Source organism: Periplaneta americana, chromosome 16 (assembly GCF_040183065.1).
Source record: "Periplaneta americana isolate PAMFEO1 chromosome 16, P.americana_PAMFEO1_priV1, whole genome shotgun sequence".
NCBI classification, from domain to species: Eukaryota; Metazoa; Arthropoda; class Insecta; order Blattodea; family Blattidae; genus Periplaneta; species Periplaneta americana.
This window is the reverse complement of record NC_091132.1, coordinates 10987093-11003040: the sequence shown is the minus strand read 5'-3', so window position 1 is coordinate 11003040 and position 15948 is coordinate 10987093. Positions and strand designations below refer to the sequence as shown.

General features: G+C 36.8%; 1 protein-coding gene and 1 non-coding gene across 3 annotated transcripts in view; one reads left to right on the top strand and one right to left on the bottom strand.

Annotated features, from left to right (window-relative positions):
* Positions 1 to 15948, bottom strand: part of LOC138691142 (protein suppressor 2 of zeste-like) — a 319182-nt gene that overhangs the window by 242214 nt on the left and 61020 nt on the right. The gene's annotated exons all lie outside the window — the stretch shown is intronic.
* TRNAN-AUU (transfer RNA asparagine (anticodon AUU)) lies at positions 1031 to 1103 on the top strand. Its single transcript has one exon. It is a non-coding gene; the product is annotated as a tRNA-Asn (tRNA).

Here is a 15948-nt window from a genome sequence, read left to right as displayed (position 1 = left end):
AATATTATATTCATGTGAGAGCTGCATGGTTGGTAAATACCCAATTGCGTATTCTCAGTGATGTTTCTTTCTTTGCGTGTGCCCAAAAGAGGAGGAAAGAGAGAGACGGAGGGACGACAAGGCTAATGAATTTACGGATGCTTATTTCATAATTCCTGATCGCAAAATGAAGCGATTGTGCCCACAGCCCACAGAATAACAGAACATGATAAGTCTTATTAGGCCTATAGTCAGTTATTTCGTATCACGAGACTTTGAGTTTCTCAGTATGTTATTCCTTCTTAATAATAGTAGTTGTACTTGAGTAATAAGCAGGCAGTAAAGAAAAACAGATCACTGAAAATGCCTACATTTTTTAAAATTTTATTTAAGAAAATCCCTACATCCCTTTTCCTGTGAAAAATTCCTACGCCGAGGGATACTTAAATCCCTACATATGGCAACACTTCTGACAAATATGTTAAGGAATGGAATCCACATGAAAACGGAAGGCAGTGCACATGGACAGATGGAGAGCCAAGAAGTAAGAATAACTTTCAAATTATTCTGAAGGATATAGGCCTATAGATCGAGGTCGATGGAAAGATAGTACGAAATCTTTAAACTGAGAGAAATCATGAATGCGTGGAAAAATTAATAATAATAATGCAAATCAAGCTTTCAGGTATAACTCCCTGTAAAGTTGATTTGAATAATTTCGAGGGAAAAATTGTTCCGGAACTGGGTATCGAACCCGGGACCTTTGGTTAAACGTACCAACGCTCTCCCAACTGAGCTACCCGAGAACTCTACCAGACACCGATCCGGGGCCCCGGAACAATTTTTCCCTCGAAATTATTCAAATCAACTTTACAGGGAGTTATACCTGAAAGCTTGATTTGCATGATACACGTCACTGTTCGTTAACAGAAAACCACAACTTAAGTCACACAGAGTTAGTGTGCACTCAATGTTGGTTGCTTGACGGTTGTCAGTCCACTTTGAGGTCTGTGGATATAGAGGGAAAAATTGGATCGGTGTCTGGTAGAGTTCCCGGGTAGCTCAGTTGGGCGAGCGTTGGTACATTTAACCAAAGGTCCCGGGTTCGATACCCGGCCCGGGAACAATTTTTCCCTCGAAATTATTCAAATTATTCAATAATAATAATAATAATAATAATAATAATAATAATAATAATAATAATAATAATAATAATAATAAATCTTCTCTCTTTCTAGTATTAGACCTAAGGATCTGTTTTATTTCCCGCCATCTGTTGGTTGTCTTTCACGAAATCTCGTATCTCTGGATTTCAGTCACCGGTTTCTTTGCTTTTATCCCTTTTGTCAATATGTTGCATGCAGCAGTTCTTCCTACACTACTACGTGAATTCTCCTATTGTTATTTTGAGTTCTGCTGTTGCATATTATTCATTTTCAGTCCAGTGCTGTTTTTCTTAGGAATTTAATTTCGTTTGAAGTGAATTGTTTGTTCCCTCATGGTTCACGCTTCGCTGCAAATGTGAGTAACTTACGCTTTTCACGGCTTTGTAAGCTTTTATTCTGATTATGTGTTTCCACATTTGCAGAGCTAGTTGATTATAATATAACAGTGCTCCAACTCATCTTAAATTTTAGTTTTGTTCTAAAGATCTATCGCTTTGAGCTAAGTCAGATTGTAACTTATACATTTAAATTAACTTACCTGATCAAATAATTTATAGCACATATTTGCTACGAAGCGGATCGATCCTAAGAATAGTTCTTTGTAATCAATCCGACATATTTTGTTATTCGTACTGTTCCACCATAATTCTGAGTTTCCTTATAAATATCTTTTCAAAATAAGTCAGGTTTTATTAGGTTATTTTCAGTTCTTTTCTCAATGTCTGTTTGAAATAAATCGGATTGTAACTTACACATATAAATGAGCTGAACTGATCCAAAAATTCAGGCCTATATAGGCTATAATATGATATATATTTCGTCACTAATTGAATCTTATAGAACTGCTCTTGGTAACGGATACAACAGATAGTTTTCCCCTTTCCTTCTCGGATGATTAAGCCGATACTTATTTTTCAAATTCTGGATGTTTCTGCAGCTTTGACACAGTACAAAAATCGAAGAATCTTGCACTGTCCAAACACCGTGGATGTCTTAAATAGCATCTAACTAAATTTTGCATATTATTTGTTTATTTTACCATGATACGACACATAGGACTATAGATCCATTAAAACATTATTCTACTGCAAGAGTATTGGCAAACGAAAACAGGATCCAGAGACTCGACCTATGCTGCGTATGAGGACTAATTGTTTCCGGGTAATTATTTACTTTAGCTGACAGTGAGTTCTCTCGACGAAATTTAGTTCAAACTCCCTAATTTGACTTGGACAATACGTACACACCAATGAAACTGAGCGAGAAGCAACAATATATAACTCTAACCTTATCAATGATAAGGCTTATTATAATCCTCAGTCGACCTTTCCCTATTAGAATAGGTAACAATTACCCAAATAATTCTGAGACACTGACTATGGATACATCATTTTCTTTCAAACTAAAAACGGTTTTCTCATTGTCCATACAATTTGTGCAAGTCCATCCTCTATAACTTATCCTCATAGCAGTACTGAAAAGAATCCCGTTTTCCACAGCTTTCAAGAAGTGTATCATTTTACCCCGACATTGTCTCACATTAACCCCTTTCTAAATGAATTCTCTTCTGAAATCGAACACTTAAACATGTTTCAAAAGTGAAATTAGAAGACTTATCTTGAAACTATACAATAAACTCAGAAATTTGTCGCTAACATTTTGGAACGAGCCAGAACATTAAGAAAAAAAAAAAAAAAACATTAAGAGTGCGTGAAAATTGTTCGATTACAAAATGTACCACTGAAGGAAAATGTGTCCAATGTTGAGAATCAGTGATAAAGTGTTTCTTGTTGTTCACTTTGCCATTAATTTTTTAGTCTGAACGCTCCAGTAACATTTTTGCTTCCACCGATAACAATCGAGAATTTTCTTGACAGCTACTCGTCAGTTCCAGAGTTGCAATAGGGTCTACATACTTTCAGTATCCAGCCTGATGTATAATAATGAAAAGTACAATGGGAACGAAAGAGACAGCAATCTCGTTTTCTGCGATTTCAACTAACCTGCAGCTGTTATTGTTAGCATATTAATTTGATATGCCCGTGGTTAAGGAGGAAAACGCGATAATAAGCAAGTTCTGTTAGTTGAAAAAGTTTGTATGGACTAATGAATGTTCTGCATTATGAAAATATTATATAAAGTATTTTAAATATATTTTCAAGTTTTCACTATGTAAACTGAAAAAGAGAGGAGAAACAGTAGAAGATTATGGGGATGAAGTAAGAGAAAGAGGACAAGACCAGGAGGAAGAAAGGACGAGAAAAAGTAGAAGATTATGGGGATGAAGGAAGAGGAAGAGGACAAGACCAGGAGGAAGAAAGGACGAGAAAAAGTAGAAGATTATGGGGATGAAGGAAGAGGACAAGACCAGGAGGAAGAAGGAGTACAAGCAGTAGAAAATTATGAAGGAGAAGGGAAGAGGAAGAGGACAAGACCAGGAGGAAGAAAGGACGAGAAGAAGTAGAAGATTATGGGGATGAAGGAAGAGGAAGAGGACAAGACCAGGAGGAAGAAAGGACGAGAAAAAGTAGAAGATTATGGGGATGAAGGAAGAGGAAGAGGACAAGACCAGGAGGAAGAAAGGACGAGAAAAAGTAGAAGATTATGGGGATGAAGGAAGAGGACAAGACCAGGAGGAAGAAGGAGTACAAGCAGTAGAAAATTATGAAGGAGAAGGGAAGAGGAAGAGGACAAGACCAGGAGGAAGAAAGGACGAGAAGAAGTAGAAGATTATGGGGATGAAGGAAGAGGAAGAGGACAAGACCAGGAGGAAGAAAGGACGAGAAAAAGTAGAAGATTATGGGGATGAAGGAAGAGGACAAGACCAGGAGGAAGAAAGGACGAGAAGAAGTAGAAGATTATGGGGATGAAGGAAGAGGAAGAGGACAAGACCAGGAGGAAGAAAGGACGAGAAAAAGTAGAAGATTATGGGGATGAAGGAAGAGGACAAGACCAGGAGGAAGAAGGAGTACAAGCAGTAGAAAATTATGAAGGAGAAGGGAAGAGGAAGAGGACAAGACCAGGAGGAAGAAAGGACGAGAAGAAGTAGAAGATTATGGGGATGAAGGAAGAGGAAGAGGACAAGACCAGGAGGAAGAAGGAGTACAAGCAGTAGAAAATTATGAAGGAGAAGGGAAGAGGAAGAGGACATGACTAGAAAGAAGAGAGGGGAAACTGTAGAAGATTATGAGGCAGAAGGAAGGGGAAGAGGACAAGACTAGGGGAAAGAAAGGATGAGAAACAGTAGATGATTATGAGGGAGAATAATAGAGGAAGAGGATAAGACTAGATTGAAGAAAGGAACAGAAGATTATGAGGAAGAAATAATTATTAATTAAAAGAAAATTATTTTTACTAAGGCAAAGATGGGAGATGATAAGAAACCGAGAAACATGGGAAAAAGAGAACGAATATGTAGAGAAACAGAAGAAAGGATATAACGAAGAGATGTGATGATGATGATGATGATGATGATGATGGTGGTGGTGGTGGTGGTGGTGGTGGTAGTGGTGAGGAGGAGGAGGAGGAGGAGGAGGAGGATGTAGTGGAAGAGGGCGATAATGAGGAGAAAACGTGAAGGGAGAAAATGGGATTGAGGGGAGAGAGGGGAAATTGAGAGATATAATAAACAAGAAAAGTTTTATAAAATATAATGATGGTGGTGATCTGATCATGCAGTGTAATTTAAATCGAAATATCTTCCCATTGCTTCGCTCTATGCATGGGGTCCGTGCACTGTCGCCCTGGCCTTGGAGCAATGTATTCGCAGTCCATTCCACTCCAACGCACGCACGAAATGCTATGCTTTCCTCACACTAGGAAACGCAAACGGGACGCAGGATTATAACTGCACCCATAGCAATTAAAATCCATAAGCTTTAAGCTGCGTTAATGAATGAGCGGCGATGAATGGGCCGCCTCGTTAGCGAGCTGGTGAGTCAACTCGACTCACACACACCGCGCGGCCTGCCGGCTCGTGATATTGAACTGTTTATAACCTAGCCGGTGTGCAGTGCGCGTGCCTCTGGCGGCACTACCGACATCTCGTACCCTGCACCCCTCTGCGCTGCTCGCAACATGGACTCGCCCACCGGCATAGCAGTAGAGCGAGTACTACGCTTCCTACGAACATCCACCCTAATCAGTCACACGCATTTCAGCTTCCTTTCGCTTTAAACCATCAGATTCCACACGCTAGACCACGAGCGAGTTCCCACGTCCTCGTACAGCCCCGGCGGAGGACGGATCCGGCGTCACATCGCGCCAAAACAGTCGCCGATTCTCTGTTTCACCGACAGGTCAATTATTGCAAGTGAAGTCAAGACCGAGCTATTTGTCCTGACGTTGGTCAGATTAGCTCCCGCAGGGGGAAGGGACGGCGGCGGGGCGGAGGGGCGGTGCAGGCGAGGGGGAAGTCGTGGTGTCTCCACATGTGGATCGCTGCCGTCACGGTGGGAATATGCAAAGGAAGCGTTCACTCACCTGACCCCGCAGCACGTCGAATGCAATTCTGCATTGTTTCACTACTTCCAGCCTCGATGTTTTTTCACGGGCTGGCTCGGAAATTTAATGAATGCTAAGGCGTGTTCCGTTCTAGGTCAGATTGTAGCGTTCCTAACGGAGCCAGGCTCGACTCTTGAGAGAAGCGTAAATTTATCTCTGTCCCACAGTGTCTGACAATGCCTTTAACCAGAGGAGCTTGACAGCAGGAAAATACAAATTACTGTTCTAATTACGGATATTATAAATTAATTTAAATACAGTACATTTCATAATGTACCGTGTGTTTTTCTGAGTATAGGACATAGAAATTTAACATTGTCATAAGAAATCTACGTATGTATAAATACAATGAAGAAATAAGTAGTTAACTTAATCAGTGGGCCATGTTTAGAAATTAAAAGGCTCTGACAATTTGTAAAACAAGTGAACATCAAGCTTTGACTTAGCAAACACAAATGATGTTCTCTTGTTTTACAAATTGTCAAAGTCTGCTAATTTCTAAACATTGTCCACTGATTAAGTTATTTCTTCATTGTTTGATGCATGGGTTTCTTATGGCAATGTTAAATTCCCATGATCTATACCCAGAAAAAACACGGTAATTTTGTTTTATACAGAATATTTTTCTTCTTCTTCTTCTTCTTCTTCTTCTTCTTATTATTATTATTATTATTATTATTATTATTATTATTATTATTATTATTATTATTATTATTATTATTATTATATCCATAAGCAGGCTTAAGATAAGATGTGTAATTCCTACGTTATTGATTGCTGTCAATTTGCCGGTGATGATAATACATCAACATTATTTTCTTTGCTTTCTTTATACTTTATAAAAGATACTCATATTAAAACAATAAAATTATATTTTGTGAGGGGGGGGGTAGAAGTTATCCCTGGCAGGGATGTTAATATGAAATTACAAGAGGGGGATAACTTTCCACCGGGGGAAGGAATCCCCCCCCCCCAACTCCCTGTTAATTCGCACCCTGTATAACTCTGTTGCGATTTTTCGCCGAGTCATTATCTCTGAATCAAACTGTATAAGTACATTAAATTTGTATCTTTCGCGACTGGGCAAAACAGTAGACCTATGTTCCTTACACTGCTTATGCCGTATTAAGGGAAGACTCCACTGAAAATCATGAAAATTTTTCCAAATTTTTTTAGCTATTTCACTTATTCAGAATTTATATTTTCATACCCCAAATGGATTCAGCTCAATTCTGATTACAAATACTCGTATGTTTACACTTTTTAAATTAAGGCTGGAAGGGGGCGTGGAATTTAAAGAGCTGTCAAAATTTTTTTCATCGAATAATTCTTTTTTAAAATGTCTGATTACAAATCTAGTAAGTTTTTGTTGGCTCCCTGAAGTTACTTGATGAATGTAGCGGAGGAGAATGTTAATTTACATACTTACTTACTTACTTACAAATGGCTTTTAAGGAACCCGAAGGTTCATTGCCGCCCTCACATAAGCCCGCCATCGGTCCCTATCCTGTGCAAGATTAAGCCAGTCTCTATCATCATACCCCACCTCCCTCAAATCCATTTTAATATTATCCTCCCATCTACGTCTCGGCCTCCCTAAAGGTCTTTTTCCCTCCGGTCTCCCAACTAACACTCTATATGCATTTCTGGATTCGCCCATACGTGCTACATGCCCTGCCCATCTCAAACGTCTGGATTTCAAGTTCCTAATTATGTCAGGTGAAGAATACAATGCGTGCAGTTCTGTGTTGTGTAACTTTCTCCATTCTCCTGTAACTTCATCCCGCTTAGCCCCAAATATTTTCCTAAGCACCTTATTCTCAAACACCCTTAACCTATGTTCCTCTCTCAGAGTGAGAGCCCAAGTTTACTGTAGGAATTCGTAACAAGCTGTTTTTTACGGTGATGGTTTGTTAGCCCTTCGCCCAACCCCCAAGCTGGAGGACCACCCCTTATCGGCTGTCCACGACTGCTTATTCAATATATTCGCAGCTACCCTCCATATCTGGAGGCCGTCTCCTCTATCCGCAACCTGAGGACGCGCCATGCCGTGGTGATAGGGACCCACCATACATGGGTTAATTTACATAAATATTCATTTTATTTTCAAATCTATTTTTCTGTGTTCATTTTTGTTGATTCAACACCAACTTTCTTATGCCAAATATTAATCAATCTGGATGAAATTTTTACTGCAAGTATTTATGAGGTAGCTGCATGTTTCTATGCATTTGTTTTGTGAGAAATGCTGCTAGTTCATTTTATTAATATTTTTCTTAATGCTGCTAGTTTACTTTATTAATATTTTTCTTAAGAAAAATTTTTCTTAATGTTGCTAGTTTATTTTATTAATATTTTTCTTAAGAAAAATATTAATAAAATAAACTAGCAGCATTTCTCACAAAATAAATGCATAGAAACATGCAGCTACCTCATAAATACTTGCAGTAAAAATTTCATCCAGATTGATTAATATTTGGCATAAGAAAGTTGGTGTTGAATCAACGAAAATGAACAGAGAAAAATAGATTTGAAAATAAAATGAATATTTATGTAAATTAATATTCTCCTCCGCTACATTCATCTAATAACTTTAGGGAGCCAACAAAAAGTTACTAGATTTGTAATCAGAAATTTAAAAAAAGAATTCTTCGATGAAAAACAATTTTGACAGCTCTTTAAATTCCACACCCCCTTCCAGCCTTAATTTAAAAAGTGTAAACATACGAATATTTGTAATCAGAATAGAGCTGAATCCATTTGGGGTATGAAAATATAAATTCTGAATAAGTGAAATAGCTAAAAAAATTTGGAAAAATTTTCATGATTTTCAGTGGAGTCTTCCCTTAAACAGATGATCCAAACAGAAGGCTATAAGCTGAATTATTTCCCACAGTGATTATTTTAATAATACTAACATAATTCACTTCATTTTCATTGCAAATGAAGCGATTTAAAATAATAAGCAAACTTGAAAGGTAACATCCCACCGCGAAGTATAAACATGCTTGTTGTTTCTAATATTCCTACGTTGAATGTTTTTCATCGTTTGTGTGCTGTAGAAGAGAAACGAGCGGAGCTATATTGATAGTCTTGCGCGCGCAGCAAGACAGGTTCTTTTTTTCTGCCCGTATTTGCACTCCTATGTACTGTACTATCAAAACTTCAACGTATGTTATCGGCTTAGATTGTGCACGTGGTCTCTGTGAAATAGCATTATGTCTTAGAGAGCAAAGAGAATTTTGGCAATGTTACCTGACAAGACAGAGAACAGAAAATGGTAAACTCAGAACTGCATTATTACAAAACTCTTTAAAACCTGTTTCTGAATTCATAAATACAGAACCGCCAGCAGTTCATGATGAACAGGTCTGTAGTTGTTCGTGTATTAAATAAATTTAATAATCAATACCGTACCGAGTAAAGCATTTGCATATTAATATGTATTAGAGAACTGAATACATTTTACCTCTCCCATGCACTTCTTTCTTATAATTTACTTTTAATGGATTAAAATTGGAACAAATTAAGTTTGGCATAAGCCGTAGTACGTCCAATACTTTTGTTGAAACAAAAGAAATAAAATAGCAAATACAGTAGGTTCTATTAATATTTTATTTATGAACTTAAAGACTTGCAAATTATTTCATTTTAAGTTGTATAGCCTATTTTTTTTAATTCTATATTTTATCAATTTTATAACATAATTTCAGCTGAGAATAACGCACAAAATGAAAATATGGATGGAGATAGAATGTCAGAATCAGAGAGTAATAAATTGAACCAGAGCTTACGAGCAGGAGAGGAAAAAGAAGCGGAATACAGGACAATCGTATGTCATAGCAAAAGGTAAAGTAATGGGACAAAGACTTCCGAAAACACTCACGGCCTGTAGAACGAACTGTAGAGAAAACATTCAGGAAGATGCTAGGACAAAAATATTTGACAAATACTAGTCTCTTGGGGCCATATTCATAGATATTTTTAGCGCGGGCTTCCGGTGGATGATCAGTGAACTAACGTTTTTCGTATTCATAAACCAGTGTTAGCGATATGATATGATATGAATCCTGTACAAGTAACCAGTCGATAGCCGAGGATAGTTTAGCACGCTCGTAGCGCGGACTAGCGAAATGTCTGTTAATAGCACCCTTAGAGATTATCTTAGGTCTAAGAGAGTTACATTTATTGCTTCCATGGTAAATTCTAAAACAAGCAAACCGCATCAAATCAGAAATAGGGGAGAGTCGGGTAGTATCGGACATCGGGTAATATCGGACAGTGAGTTTCTTTCATCTACCACACGATGATAGTACCTGATTGACATGGTTACGTTTCTGTGATGTCGCATAGAGAAACGTAACCATGTCATTCAGGTACTACCATATGGTGGTAGATGAAAGAAACGTACTGTCCGATACTACCCGACTCTCCCCTATACCAAAAGCTAAATACATATTAAGAAATGCCTACAAGGACATTTAAATCTCCACAAAATATAGGCCTATTTTACCTTGTACTGTAAAGTAAGGGAAAAGACTGTTAGCAGATATATTTAGGAACGTAAGTTTCGTTAGCTGGGTTCGGCCTTTAAGTTACCCAAAGTGAATACTTGTCATAACAATGCTCACGAAAAGGAGAAAACAGGAAATACGTTACAAACACGTCAGAAGCAAAAATGGCTTACGAACCTAAAACAAAAGGACATAAAAAAATGGTAAAGCTGATTTCATGCTTTTGATTTATAATCCGACCCCTTACCTAAACTCGCCGTGGTATTTTATAAGAAGTCCCTCTAGAATTTATCTAACGCTACACAACTGAGGCAATACTGATGTAACAGTGCTGCATGTGTCATGAGGTGAAGGAGGAAGGGGAAGAAATCAAATTGCTACATGTCTACACAAACAGGTCTAATCACTAATATCTCTTCCAGATAATGTAAACAATTTTTTTATTGAAACATAACGGTAGAATAGAGTTGGATTCGTTCTACAGGTGTGGGAGGGAAAACAGTAGGCCTAAGTGGAATTATAAATATAGTAGGGTTTAAAATTGTTGTATGACTGTTATGAAGATGGATATCAGATGACCAGTTTTTCTTTCCATGCATATGTACATGCAGGTTTAGTCCTGTAAATAATCTCTATAATTTATTATTATTATTATTATTATTATTATTATTATTATTATTATTATTAAGTCCATATCAACATCTTATTGTTTCATGATAAAGCATCTTGAATCTTGAGGAGTTAGCTAAAGGGTAAAGGTTGGTAATATTTTCATATGAGTAATATTGTGATAGTTCTTTTTAAGAATTTATTACAATTTTACTGAGCAAAAAGAAGATCGTTTTTTTTTTTTTGTGTGTGTCAACGTATTAAGGAAATGTTCGTGGACAAGTTTCTGCACAAAACCAGTCTTTCTCTCGCTCAGTAAAATTGTAATAAATCCTCAAAAAGAACTACACTGTAAGAGTATTATTAATATGTACAGATTAATCGTAGAAACTATTACCGGTGCTTCTGAAGTATTTGATACTCTTCTTATTTATGTAAGCGAGATATGTACGCACTCTTCTGTCGCGTTCTTGCCGGCAGTGCGAGAACAGCGCACTTCCACAGGAACAGCATTGTTCGAATCCTCCAAATGCCCCGTGGCTAGAATACAACTGCGCAAGCCAGCGCTTTCGAGTCTTCCGGCTTGTCTTCTTCCTTTTTGGCTGATTCGTAGAGTTTTCATGGAACGCAGCAATAGACGTGACATTGTATAGCTTAACGAAAATATGCTTATAAATTGAATTAATCTGTTTACTATGTATGTATGTGACTGGTTCATGAACTGTATATGCCTTAAATTGCATAGTAATCTGTATAACTAACTAATGAATTGTTTAATAATTTAATAATAATTTATTTATTTAATCTGGCAGAGCAGAACAAATATGGGAAATGCGTGTTATTATTCAGTTGAGAAGCTCTTATCATCCAGTCTGCTGTCGAAAAATCTGAAATTTAGAATTTATAAAACAGTTATATTACCGGTTCTTCTGTATGGTTGTGAAACTTGGACTTTCACTCTGAGAGAGGAACATAGGTTAAGGGTGTTTCAGAATAAGGTGCTTAAGAAAATATTTGGGGCTAAGCGGGATGAAGTTACAGGAGAATGGAGAAAGTTACACAACGCAGAACTGCACGCATTGTATTCTTCACCTGACATAATTAGGAACATTAAATCCAGACGTTTGAGATGGGTAGGGCATGTAGCACGTATGGGCGAATCCAGAAATGCATATAGAGTGTTAGTTGGGAGACCGGAGGGAAAAATACCTTTAGGGAGGCCGAGACGTAGATGGGAGGATAATATCAAAATGGATTTGAGGGAGGTGGGGTATGATGATAGAGACTGGATTAATCTTGCACAGGATAGGGACCGATGGCGGGCTTATGTGAGGGCGGCAATGAACCTTCGGGTTCCTTAAAAGCCATTTGTAAGTAAGTAAGTAATCTGGCAGAGCTAAGGCCAGTAGGCCTTCTCTTCCGCCCAGCCAGACTCTAATTCTAATTGAATACAATTGCTTACATGTTATGTTTGTAATTTGAAGTAATTTTCATGATATGTATTATCATGTTTTGTACTATATCTGAACTGATTGAATTGTTTACGCATTTAAATCGAATTAACTTACTTGCTATGTATTATATTTTATAGCTCAGTTGATGAATAATCGTTTAGGTTTGTAAATTTAACAATCTGATTGCTATGTACTGTATATTTTTGGTAGATCCCCCAACGTAGCTCCGTCGGCAGACTCGCTGGCCTGCTGATCCAGAGCTGCGCTCGGGGCTTGATTCGGTTCCCTATTTGGTCTGATTGCCTGGTTGGTTTCTTCCGAGGTTTTCCCCGGCCAGGGGGCGGATGCCGGATCGTCTTTGGCGAGTCCTCGGCCTCACTTCATTTCATCTCGCCAAAAAATTGCAATCTTACAAAATTTTGACTTGTTCCACATCTTAGAGCTTGAATGCTAATGTAAGATCTATGGAATACAATAAAATAAATGAAATAAAATTGTATGTTTAAAAAGGCACTATAGGTAGGCAAAAAAAAGCAATTAAGAACATGAAAAAAATTGTAGCCTATGTTAAAAAAGGCACAATAGGTTGGCAAAAAAGGCGATTAAAACCATGAACAAAAAGTATTATAAGTTTTAAAAAGGCACAATAGGAATTCCCAATTATTTGTAATACCGTATTTTCTCGAATATCCCGCGCCCTCCAACAAGCCGCGCATCTCGCTTTTGAAAGACCACTAAATAAATAAATAAATAAATAAATAAATAATACAAAAATAAAACTTCCAACAAATATATAACTTATGCGATAAATCGAAAAATTAACATAATTAAACACAAATACACCTCAGTTAACAATAAATTTTATTCCGGAACAGGACGCATTTCAAATCCATCCTATGTGCACGCATTGTACGCGTACCACTTATTTTCTTTAATGGGTCGTTTACGCAATATCTTCTAACATCAACAACACACATCAGTAAATTAACTAGGACACCTATACATTATTTCATTTTGTATGATACTACGTCATTTGTTACAGTAAATACCTGCTATCATTATTAACTGCGCTGACTTTGTACCTTCAGTGATTTTCAGAACTAACGATTGAAATAGCAGCGCGGAATGATAGTGGCATGTGCTACTACCTTAGGAATTGCGCGGTAGGAAAATCGGGCAATGTTACCAACTTCATTTCGAATAAGCCGCGCACCCGTATATTTCGGAAAAAATGCACGGCATATTCGAGAAAATACGTTACATCAAGTCCCAATCTTTTTTTTTATCCCATTGATAATGAAACAAGATACGCGGCGTAATTTTAAAATCCTTGACATCTATTTATTTTTAATCAAAACAATTTTATTGTATAAAATATATATTAAACCTTAAATTGAGTTTAGTAAAGTACTGTGTCCAATAAATGTCTTATTTCTGGAACTATTCTCCGACGTCTTGGAATTAAGTCATCATTCTCTTAAAAAATTATGTTCAGCGGCCTTTCTGTCATGATAGATTTCTAACCTTACAGCAACTTTAAGAATTTAAATTACCAATTAAGATAAATACAGGTTAAAGAGAGGTTAATGAACAAATGGTGTTGCTGAAAAGCTTGAATTCTTTATAAGTTATAGTACTTAAATGAGTTTGGCAAAATCGGCCCTAAGACAGGTATTTGAGATTATACAATTTTTCTGAACTAGGCACTTAGATCCTATATTAACTGGCAGTAGTTAATAGTACATCGCTTTATCTCTTTTTATGTATGTTAGTGTCAAATTATCATCGGGTTTAGAAGATGCTATGTTCCAAATCTCGCCATGATTTCTTCCGTAATAATTTTTTTCTCGTCCAAGCAGATAATATAAACAAAGACTTTGGCCTCTTTGAAATAAAACAAATGGACGCAGCTGTAAAAAATATCGCTGTAATATGGTAGCCGATACACAATCATTCATTCATAATGTTCTGACCAAGGACAGGTCTTTCACTGGAAACCCAGCATTTTCTAATCTTTCATATTTTCTGCCTTCCTCTTTGTCTCCTCATATGATCCATATATCTTAATATCGTCTATCATCTGATATCCTCTTTTGCCCCAACTCTTCCCACGTTCACCATTCCTTCTAGTGCATCCTTCAGTAAGCAGGTTCTTCTCCAATTTCTTTTCCTCTTTCTGATCAGTTTCAGCATAATTTTTTCTTCACCCATTCTTTCCAATACAGCTTCATTTCTTATTCTGCCTGTCCAATTCACACGTTCCATTCTTCTCCATATCCACATTTCAAATGCTTCTAATCGCTTCTCTTCACTTCGTCATAATGTCCATATTTCTGCTCCATACAATGCCAAGCTCCATACAAAGCACTTCACTAGTCTCTTCCTTAGTTCATTTTCCAGAGGTCTGCAGAAGATGCTCTTTTTTCTATTAAAGCTTCCTTTGCCATTGCTATCTTCCTTTTGACTTCTTGACAGCAACTCATAGGCCTGCTTATAGTACAGTATACTCCAAGTATTTGACTTCAGGTGCACACAAATTATATTTCCCGATTAAAATAATAAATAACACAATGAGGATAATAATGATGATGATGATGATGATGATTAAAATTATTATTATTATTATTATTATTATTATTATTATTATTATTATTATTATTATTATTAAGATATTTAATTTACTGATCTAGCATTACATATCATTGGCCGGCATGACCCTTGCCTCCTGCAATATGAAGTTCATGGGCAAACATTTGACAGTACCTGCAAAAATTATGATTACCTAATGAAACATACAAATTAGAGTCCATTCACAATACAAAGTAAACGCAAATAGTACGCGAACACAAAAGCTTGCAGGCAGGGTTTTTTTATGGATCCATTCACAATGTTTTACATAAACACAAACACTAACAATAACGCGAGAGTTTGCAAACTACAGGCTTTCATGTTCGCGTTGACGTGATTCTAGGGGAAAAAAAGACACTATCACACCGCACAGGAACAAGAGTAGAACGCGCTAAAATGGATTCATATGATGAAAAATTTATCATAAATAATACGGGGAAAAAAAATAGCTTATGAAATGAAATCTGATGGTAGGTTTTTAATCAGGCCTAAATTATTAACCAGCCATACCCGTGCGCTTCGCTGCACTTGTTTGAAATAAATATTAACTTAAATCTAAATACAGTTTTGTAATTACTTAGTGAATAATAGCTTTTATATGTTGTAAGTCGTTTGCTTCTGAATCATTTTCAAAGTTGTATTTAAAACTATGAATTTAACTGTTATTATCACGCAATACTTTCTGGAGTTGTTCAGTTAAGTTAATTGCACTTTTAAGCTTGATGCTATATTAGACCTAATAGACAATTGATTAGCGTCTGAAATAAAATATAGCCTACTTGTAAGAACTGAGGGCTCTTACTCTCAGCTGGAAGAAGACTTCCAATTAAATGATAAGTCTATGCCTGAACTTTAAATGATGGTATAGAATTGACTTAGCACAGTGATAACTGAAAACGATAATATTGCAATGAGAGGTGGCTGTGATTGGTTGAAATTGGACGAATTCTTACAATCCACGAGTGAAATAGTCGCTGTAATTTGTTCAGTTACATTTTTTCTCTTGTGTTTAAAATAATAATCTATAGAAAGAGAGATATTTTCTTATTTTCTTTAATGCAGCGCCTTAAGGAGGAATGTATGAGGTGCGTTTTA